The following is a 10,571-nucleotide window of genomic DNA, read 5'->3' as shown; positions in this document are numbered from 1 at the left end:
TTCCCCGTGACATGGGTTTTTATCCCTTTTTCGATGTACATTCCCCCAAAATTCTATTGGACATTTGCTATGCCCCACTATCTTTAACCTATCATAAAACATATTAGGTAATCTAACTCTTCACCCCATATTACTTTACAAGTTTTTGATTGGTCTTCGTAATTGACGTCTTCAGAGGTGGTACGTCCGGTGTGATTTCATCCTTCTGTAATTCTTTTGGTCAGCAGTTCCATTGTCTTCACCGGTTTGAATGACCTTGTACATTACATTAATCTATATTGTTTCAATTCACTTTTAACATTTATTTTGCAAACGAGAAGAAGCGGTGAGAAACAGATCTAACATGGTTACATTCATCTTCCAAGTCGAAGAAAAAAAATAAACAGGGTCATGGCCCCTTGTGAGTCAGCACACTGGAAAATAGAAAAATGCATTTAATATGAGAGCCAGGCAGCTAAGCTCCGGCTCATGCTAACTTAAGGCCTATGAGGTTTTCAGTACAGATTTAATAACGCAAATGTTAGTGTAAACTTATTTAAACATAATATAATCACTTTGGTCATTATTATTAGTCTATGTATACATTGGTGGCCATTCATCGTGGTCACAATTCAAGCGCACGTCTAAGCATAATTACTATTATTATAGTTTTCTATGTGACAGCATCACACCTTAATTCATAAACATTTCATGTTAATATAGATTATATTAGCTACGCTCTCTCAGTCCCTCTTCTGATGACGTTCATCATCACAAACCTTTCCTTTAACCTTTGACTTTAATTTTTCACTTTACGCATAATGCGCATTTCAACATCTTGTCCCTTGTGTGAACTCTCCCAAATTTCATTAAACATTTTCTCCCTTTCACTTTCCTCATTCCTTTTGCTTCTCTTTGTCCAATTTCTTTTGATTTTATCATTTATTTTGCATGCTCCCCATAATCCTAATAGACAGGCCAGAACGATTAATAGACCCCCTAATATTTTTGCAAGTACCCCATTCCAAATATTGCTAAACCACCTCCCTACTCTGGCAATTCCTTTTCCCAATTTCTCCCACACTCCGGGTTCCTTCAAATCCTTCAGATCTGCACTATCTTTAGTTAGGTTAGTAAGCATACCTCTAATCTTTTTACTATTATCCGGTATAAAGGAGCAGCAATGACGCTCGTTGAGCATCTTGCAGACTCCGCCACTCTTTGCTAAAAGAATGTCTAAAGCAAACCGCAGCAAGTTCAGTATCCATCAGGAGTATAGCCCCTGTGAAATTTTTCGGCATGTTATCCACAATAGTAGACAACTTTTGAATCTTTATGGAGTTTAAAATAACCCCTACTGAAGGAATTATGGCTCCAAATATGTCTCCAACGACAGCAGCCGCTGTCTCTCGTTTTTGTCTAGCATGTTGTAATTCCAGACGTTTTAGGTATTTGTTTTAAGTCATCAATCTGATAAATCTTTGGGAAAACTATTCCCAAATAACATGTCCCATACCATCCCTTAGAGAGACGGTAATAAGCATTAAGTCCACAGATATAATAAATCCCAGGGATTGCTGGATCCTGTCCATTTAACATGAATGTTCATTTACTCTGAAACAAAAACACGTCTGCATTCACTCGTTCCTACAAATAAAGTGTTGTGCTCAGATTTTGGCCTATATATACAAAGCCTTCCTACATGTAATGCATCTATAGCTAGTTTTCCTTGCGTCTTTATTGCAGTGTAAGCACAATCATTTGCATATGTGCATTTTTCTAACCCTTTCTCTAATCTTTCTTTCAATGCTTTGCGTCTATCATCGGTGTGATCTAAGAAGCTTTTCTCTACAGGTGTCAATAAGCAGGTCAGATTGTTGCGGTGTGCATAAGCTGTCCCAAATGTAAGCGTTGGTTCAAAGAAAACTCTCACTAATTTTATACTATGCTCTTTAGCTAGCTTGTTCAGAAACTCAATCACAGGCACAAAGGAAAACACCACATCTAAATTTGAATAAAAATATTACACATGCTCTTGATTATAGAATCTTGTTAATAGCAAGCTACAGCTTATCCCGTATGTTAGTGGAAGGCTATGGTAGGTGACCCCTTCTTGCACTGATGAAAGAATCTTTGTGCACACATAACAGTTTTTCACATCCATGGCCTCAACGTACTCATTCAACAGGTGATAGAAGACATTAGTGGAAAGCTCCCCCTTTCAGTTCCCTCATGCAAATGTTTTGCATCCTGCTCAAACTTTTCCCACAGTGTTAGTGTTGTAGTCTCAGGTTTTGAAGCATTGTTAGTTGCTTTCTTATCCAACCACGGCATTCCCACAATCACACCTACAATTATCATTGCACACACAATACCTAATATAAGACTCAACCAACCACACACCTTACCCTTCTTGTTACTACCTCTATTATAAGCCATGTCTGTAAAGAATCAGATAGCAGAACAATAATCAACTTGAGGACGATATAAACTCTTTTCTTTTCTTTTTTTTTTTTTTTATTAATGCAAAAGTCTCTTTCTCTCTTCTGCGTTTATTTACACCGTTTCACTCACTCCAGGACACCTTTGTCAAATCAGGTTAGCAGCTTATCATAATCAAGTTCTCAAAGTCAAATCAGGTTATCAGTGTCACATCCGGTAATTTATAAGTCTCTTTTCTTTAGATTTTCAGTTTTCGATTTTTAACAAAGTCTTCTCTTTGATTTACTTCAGGTACCGTAGTATTGGCCTGGTACTTCTCGATCAAAACAGAATGATAAAAATTCTTGTTGCCATTCAGATGTTGTTGCATATGCCCACTCAGGACCTGCGTACCTTCTATTTGCGATTCTTTTTCTTTTCAGTCTGCGTTCACCTTGCAATTCTCCTTCACTCAGGTCCTCTATTCGGGATGTATCCATTTCTTCTGTTATTGTTTCACCTGGTACGCTTCTTGCTTTTGCAGCCTGTTTCTCTGGCCAGTTATCTCCCTTATGCGTCTTCCTCCGGCTTGTCTTTTCAGGACGCTGAACAGCACCCTCCTCTTGTAATATGGTGTTTTCCCTTGATGGACCTGCAACTGGTTCAGGGGATGCTGGTGTACTTTGACCTCTTTCTACTATTTCGCCTTCTTCCTCCCCTACTTCTTCTGGCTCTGTAACAGGTTCAAGTTCTAACCCGTATCCTTCTGCTTCTGGGAGAACTTCTCCTTGACTTAGTTCTCCTGTTGCCTCTGCTGAGATAGGCACACTATCACCTCTCCCGAACTCATTTACTGTTTGAGGGACAAGGCTGTTCTCAGTGGGCTCTCCTACAATCTCAGTTCTCTCTTGGCTATTTTCAGGCCCTGAGACTTCCCTCTCTGGAACTGTTGAGTCAGAAACTTCAAGTTCCTCATCAGTTGGACACGTTACCTTCTTTGTGTGGCTGGCATGTATCCAGTTTGTCATGCCTGCACATTTCACAGCAGTGGTTGTTGTCAAGATTACTTGATATGGCCCCTTCCAACGCGGCTCCAAACACGACTTTCTCACGTGCTTCTTGACAACCACCCAGTCACCGGCTTGCAGGGTGTGACCTGGATCACCGATGGGTGGCAATGTGTTAGCTTCCACCTGGTGAGAAAAAGAGCGAATCACATCAGCCAAACTGTTAGACCTGACAGCCTTAGGGTGGTCACCCCTAACTTTTTGCCTGCCTCCCTCCACTTTTTGGACACTGTTTTTGCTGGCTTTTAGACTCTGCGCACTTTATCACTGCTAACCAGTGCTAAAGCGCATGTGCTCTCTCCCTTTAAACATGGTAACCTTGGATCATACCTGATTGTACTCTTTAATTTACTTAGAAGTCCCTAGTAATGTGCACTATATGTGCCTAGGGCCGGTAGATTAAATGCTACTAGTGGGCCTGCAGCACTGGTTGTGCCACCCACTAAAGTAGCCCCTTTACCTTGTCTCAGGCCTGCCATTGCAAGGCCTGTGTGTGCAGTTTCACTGTCACCTCGACTTGGCATTTAAAAGTACTTGCCAAGCCTAAACCTCCCCTTTCTCCACATATAAATCACCCCTAATGTTGCCCTAGGTAACCCCTAGAGCAGGGCGCTGTGCGGGTGAAAGGCAGGACATGTACCTGTGTAGTTTACATGTCCTGGTAGTGTAAAACTCCTAAATTCGTTTTGCACTACTGTGAGGCCTGCTCCCTTCATAGGCTAACATTGGGGCTGCCCTCATACAGTATTGAAGTGGTAGCTGCTGATCTGAAAGGAGTAGGAAGGTCATATTCAGTATGGCCAGAATGGTAATACCAAATCCTGCTGCCTTGTGAAGTTGGATTTAATATTACTATTCTAGAAATGCCACTGTTAGAAAGTGAGCATTTCTTTGCACTTAAATCTTTCTGTGCCTTACAATCCACGTCTGGCTGGGCTTAGTTGACAGCTCCTTGTGCATTCACTTAGACACACCCCAAACACAGGGTACTCAGCCTCACTTGCATGCATCTGCATTTTGAATGGGTCTTCCTGGGCTGGGAGGGTGGAGGGCCTGCTCTCACACAAAAGACTGCCACACCCCCTACTAGGACCCTGGCAGACAGGATTGAACTGAAAGGGGACCTGGTGCACTTCTTAGCCACTCTTTGAAGTCTCCCCCACTTCAAAGGCACATTAGGGTATAAAACAGGGCCTCTGCCCTACCTCATCAGACACTTGCTGGAGAAGAAACCTGAACCAGAACCTGCATCCTGCCAAGAAGAACTGCCTGGCTGCCTAAAGGACTCACTTGACTGCTTTCTACAAAGGACTGCTGCCTTGCTGTTGCCCTGCTGCCTTGCTGAACTCTTGTCTGGCTGTAAAAGTGCTCTCCAAGGGCTTGGATAGAGCTTGCCTCCTGTTCCCTGAAGCCTCAGGACCAAAAAGACTTCTCTTTTTCATTTGGACTCTTCGTGCGAAGAAAATTTCTACGCACAGCTTGCTCCGCGGCGAGAAAAATGCTGCACACCGACGTTGATCGACGCAACGCCTTTGGGATGACCGGAACTTCGACGCACGGCCTCGCAAGGACAACGCCGCCTGACTTCCAGAGGGGAAATCGACGCAGCGCCTGCCGTGAGAGCGAAACTTCGACGCACAGCCCCGCGGAACGACGCGCAGCTGGAAAACAAGCAGGAAAATACACGCACAGACCCCAGGACATCTGGTAATCCCGCGACCCACAGGAAGAGACTGTCCGCGCGCCGGAAAACGACGCACGACTTGCCCGCGTGAAAAATAATGACGCAAGTCCGTGTGTGCAGGGGACAAATCGACACACACACCATTTTTCCACATATCTCTTCTTCTGCGGCCCTTTGCAGAGATTTTCCACTTTAACCAGGTACTTTGTGCTTGAAAGAGACTTTGTTTGCTTTTTAAAGACTTAAGACACTTTATATCACTTTTCAGTGATATCTCTACAATTTCACACTGCATCTTTATTCGTTTTTGACCTGCAATTATCCAGATAAATATTATATATTTTTCTAAACACTGTGTGGTGTATTTTTGTGGTGCTATATGGAGTTATTGTATGATTTATTGCACAAATACTTTACAAATTGCCTTCTAAGTTAAGCCTGACTGCTCGTGCCAAGCTACCAGAGGGTGGGCACAGGATAATTTTGGATTGTGTGTGACTTACCCTGACTAGAGTGAGGGTTCTTGCTTGGACAGAGGGTAACCTGACTGCCAACCAAAAACCCCATTTCTAACACAAACCTTTGCAGTAGTCCAACACCATATCATCCGTGATATTCACAAGAGCATTTGCAGGTACTGCGGTCAGCGTCATAGCTCTACCCATAAGGATCTCGTGTGGTGATAGTCCTGTCTTCTTATCAGGGGTGTGTTCCTCATTGACATCAGCACTAAGGGCAATGCATCTGGCCATTTCATATTGGTAGCTGCGCACATATTCGACATTCTCGATTTTAAAGTACCATTCATTTGCTCTACTAATCCTGATGCTTCGGGACGGTAGCTACAATGCAGCTTCTGTTCGATGTCTAATGCAGCACACAAGAGCTTAATCACCTCATTGTCGAAGTGTCTGCCCCTATCTGATTCTATAGAGACCGGAAAACCGAACCTAGGTATTAGTTCCCTAAGCAGCTTTGCAACTGTGAGGCTGTCATTTCTACGTGTGGGGTAAGCTTCAATCCAGTGGCTGAAAACACACACAATCACCAACACGTACTTCAATCCTCCTCAAACAGGCATTTCAATGAAATCCATTTGCATCTTGCTAAATGGACCACCAGCTCTCCCTATGTGTCTCAAAGTTATCACAGTCCCTTTTCCGACATTCATCTGTTGACAGATGATGCACCTGTGACAGGTAACCTCTGCGGCATGTCTGAACTTTGGGTTACACCAATCGATTTTAAATGAACTGATCATTGCATCTCTTCCAAGATGAGCCTGTCCATGATAGAGCCTCACAAATTGTGACAGAAGATTGTTTGGTAAAACTAATTTCCCCTCTTCTGAGACCCACAAGTCATCAGCCCCTTGTACACATTGCATTCTCTGCTAGGAGCGTTTTTCCTATTTGCTAGCACGACCCTGTAGTGTCTTTAGCTCATCTAGTGTATCGACCACCCTTAATGCAAGGTTCAGGCATGTGTCATTTTCAGTTTGCAGTAACAATTCCCACTGATCCTTGAACGATATTCAGTTCAATGTGCAAAACCTCGCGACTTGATCTGCATAACCGTTTCCCATGGACACAAAGTATTGTGACTTAACGTGAGCATTGCATTTCACCACGACAATTTCAAGAGGTAACTGAATTGCATGTAACAAATCCTTAATTTGTTCACCATTTTTCACAGTGGAACCAGAGGAGGTCATGAAACCTCTCTGCGACCACAATTGGCCAAAATCATGTACAATTTCAAATCCGTATCTACTGTCAGTATAGATAGTGACCCTCATATTTTCAGCTGCATGGCATGCCTTAGTAAGGGCAATTAGCTCTGCCACTTGTGCGGAATACACTCTCTCGAGCCAGGAAGCTTCGATGAGACTAGCTATGGTACATACAGCGTAACCGGCTCTAAGCATTCCGACTGAGTCTCTCAAACAGGATCCATCAACAAACATAATGCAGTCATTTTCTTTTAACTGCATATCTTGAATATCAGGTCGGGCTTGGTACATAGTTCTGTTACCTCAAGACAATCATGCTCCACTTCCTCTTTGTTATTAATCTCGGTATTCTCAACAGGAAGTAGAGTTGCCGGGTTCAATACAGTACATCGCTTCAATGAAACATTAGGTGACCCCAATATGGTTGTCTCATATCTGGTAAGACGGGCATTTGTCATGTGCTGGGTTTTGGTTTGAGTCAACAAAATCTCAACTGAATGAGGAACCATTACTGTCAAGGGATGTCCCATCACTATGCCTTCACACTGCGTGAGGCTTTGACCAACTGCTGCAACTGCTTGCAAACAACCCGGTAAGGCTGCTGCAACGGGGTCCAAGGTAGCTGAAAAATATGCTACAGGGCGGTTTGCACCTCCATGGACCTGTGTTAAGACAGACAAAGAACAAGCATCACGTTCATGACAAAACAGTAGAAACGGCTTCGTATAATCAGGCATACCCAAAGCTGGTGCTCTGCACATGCACTCTCTCAATTCCATGAATGACTCAAGTTCTTCCTTGGATAAAGCTATAGTATATGGCTCATCCTTAATCTCTTTGCCTGTCAGCTTTATCAATGGTTTTGCGATAATTGATAAGTTGGGTATCCACTGGCGACAGTAGCCCACCATTCCCAAAAACATCCTGACATCTCTCTTGGTTGTCAGAGGGTTAATTTGCAAAATAGCAGTCACCCTTTCCTTCGATATTCTCCTGGACCCTTTCTCAATCAAGTGTCCTAAGTATTTTACCTCTTTCTGACAGTACTGCAGCTTCTTTGGCGACACTTTGGCGGTCATTCTGACTCTGGCGGGCGGCGGTTGCCGCCCGCCAGGCGGGAACCGCCATTTGGCCGCTACGCGGTCAAAAGACCGCTGCCGGCATTTCAACCTTCCCGCTGGGCCGGCGGGCGCTAACCATGTTAGCGCTCGCCGGCCCAGCGGGAAGGAGGCCTGCAACACAGAAGCCGGCTCCTAATGGAGCCGGCGGTGTTTCGGGCGTGCGACGGGTGCAGTTGCACCCGTTGTGCTTTTCACTGTCTGCTGAGCAGACAGTGAAAAGCTTCATGGGGCCCTGTTAGGGGGCCCCTGCACTGCTCATGCCAGTGGCATGGGCAGTGCAGGGGCCCCCAGGGGCCCCAGGACACCCGTTCCCGCCAGCCTCTTCCTGGCGGTGAAAACCGCCAGAAACAGGCTGGCGGGAAGGGGGTCAGAATTCCCAGGGCAGGGCAGCGCTGCTTGCAGCGCTGCCCTGGCAGATTCGCCCAGCCGGGGGAAAAACGGCGGGAAACCGCCGGCCCCGGTTTTCTGACCGCGGCTTTACCGCCGCGATCAGAATGGGCTTGGAAGCACCGCCAGCCTGTTGGCGGTGCTTCCGTCATTCGTGCCTTTATATCCATTCTTTCCCAAATGATTCAGTAAGACGATTGTATCATATTTACAGTCATCTTTTGTCCTGGACGCAATCAGCAAATCGTCAATGTACTGTACTAGAGTTGAATTGAAAGGCAGTACTAGGGACTCTAAGTCCTTTTTCAATATCTGATTGAAGATGGACGGTGATTCAGAAAACCCTTGAGGAATTCTGCACTAACTGTACACTTTGTCTAGGAATTTGAAACTTAATAAAAACTGCCTGTCTTCATGAAGAGGTATCGAAAAGAAAGCTTGTGACAGGTCTACAACGGTGAACCATTCGGCATCACATGGGACCTGAAACATAATCACTGTTGGATTGGGCACTATGGGGCAACACTTTACCACAATCTCATTTATTTTTCTTAAGTCCTGCACAATTGGAACCTTCCCACAAGGCTTTTTCAGACCCATTATCGGTGAATTACAAGGGCTGCTCAATACTTCCTTCAGGACTCCCTGCTTTACAAAGTCTGCAATTATTTGTGACACCTGAATAAGGACGTCTTGTGCCATATGGTACTGCGGCACCTGAGGAAACACTGCATTTGGCTTCACTTGTACTTGAACTGGTTCTACTCCCTTTATAAGTCCCACTTCCTTTCCTGTCAAATCACACACTTTCTCTGTCACAGTTCCCTGTAACTCGGCAGGCAAGTCAATCACTGTAAGCATCGGGAACAATGTAATCAAAGGGAAATCTTCATTTGTGGTTCCTGTTTCCAACTCTGAGAACTGACCATCGTCCCCTTCATCATCACTGTTTGTCTGCACCTCAATTCCATGATTGGAACATGTAATCGAACATTTCGTATTGCACATTAAGTCTCTTCCCAGTAGGGATACCGGACTTGAGTCGCAGACTACAAACTTATGCAGTCCCTGGAAGTTGCCGATCTCAACTTGTACTGGATCTGTAATCGGATTTGTCAGGTACTGGTTTGCTACTCCGACCACCCTTATGGCACGCCCTGAAAGTGGTAATTTCGGAACCTCTGCACTTCTGACTGTAGAGCGTGTAGCTCCGGTATCAACCAAGAATGAAAACTTGTGACCCATTACCTTTCCTTCTACATAGGGTCCCCCCTGATCTAATTCTAAGGACGCTGCAAGCCTGCATTCTTCGCTGTCTGAGCTGTCATCCGACCATTCCTCATTTATTCCATCTTCACCTCGCAATGGGATCTGTTGTACTGTATTATTTTGACTCATCACTTGACCTGTGACCTGTTGAGGAAGCATCACCTGTTGCTGTCCCATCGGAGCCATTGGTAATTGCATTTGCACTCTAGGTACCATGGGAACCTGCTGTTGTACTTGCTGCATTTGCGCTGGCTGAACATGCGGCATTTGCATTTGCTGCATGGGCTGTAACCCTTGCATCTGAACCATGTTATTTTGAAAGTTCGGGTTTTGATTTCTCAACTTTGGACCTCTCATATTTTGCAATGTACTGACATTAGTGCTTTGTTGAACGACACCATGCTGCACCACATTCGGACATTGCCGCTTCCAATGCCCCACACCCCCGCACGCGTGACATGGTGACATCTTTTTCATCCCTTGCACGTCATTTTGAACCACAACAGTATTCAAGTCTGGACCGCGATTCACAAAACCTCGACCTCTTGGTTGAGCCTGAAACATGCCATTCCCTTGCGGTTGCTGCTGTATCATTTGTTGAATTCCATTTCCCTGCATTCCTGCCTGTGCTGCCCTTATCTGCATCACCATCACTTTCTCCTTTAACTTTTTCTGCTTCAGCTCAATTTCATCACTTCAGTATTTTGCATACTGCAACACCTCATCAATCGGCTTCGCTTGCCAACAAATCAAATGATTCTTAATCATCTGGCTAACTTCTGGTCTCAACCCTTCAACAATTCTGAACATGAGATGCTTCATGTCTTTCGGCTCAATGGTCTCAGTACCACTGTAATGTTTGAATGCCTTTAACAATCTCTCATAGTAAGCATGTATTGATTCCTTAACCT

Source organism: Pleurodeles waltl, chromosome 2_2 (genome assembly GCF_031143425.1).
Source record: "Pleurodeles waltl isolate 20211129_DDA chromosome 2_2, aPleWal1.hap1.20221129, whole genome shotgun sequence".
Taxonomy (NCBI): Eukaryota; Metazoa; Chordata; class Amphibia; order Caudata; family Salamandridae; genus Pleurodeles; species Pleurodeles waltl.
Note: the sequence above shows the minus strand (reverse complement) of the source record.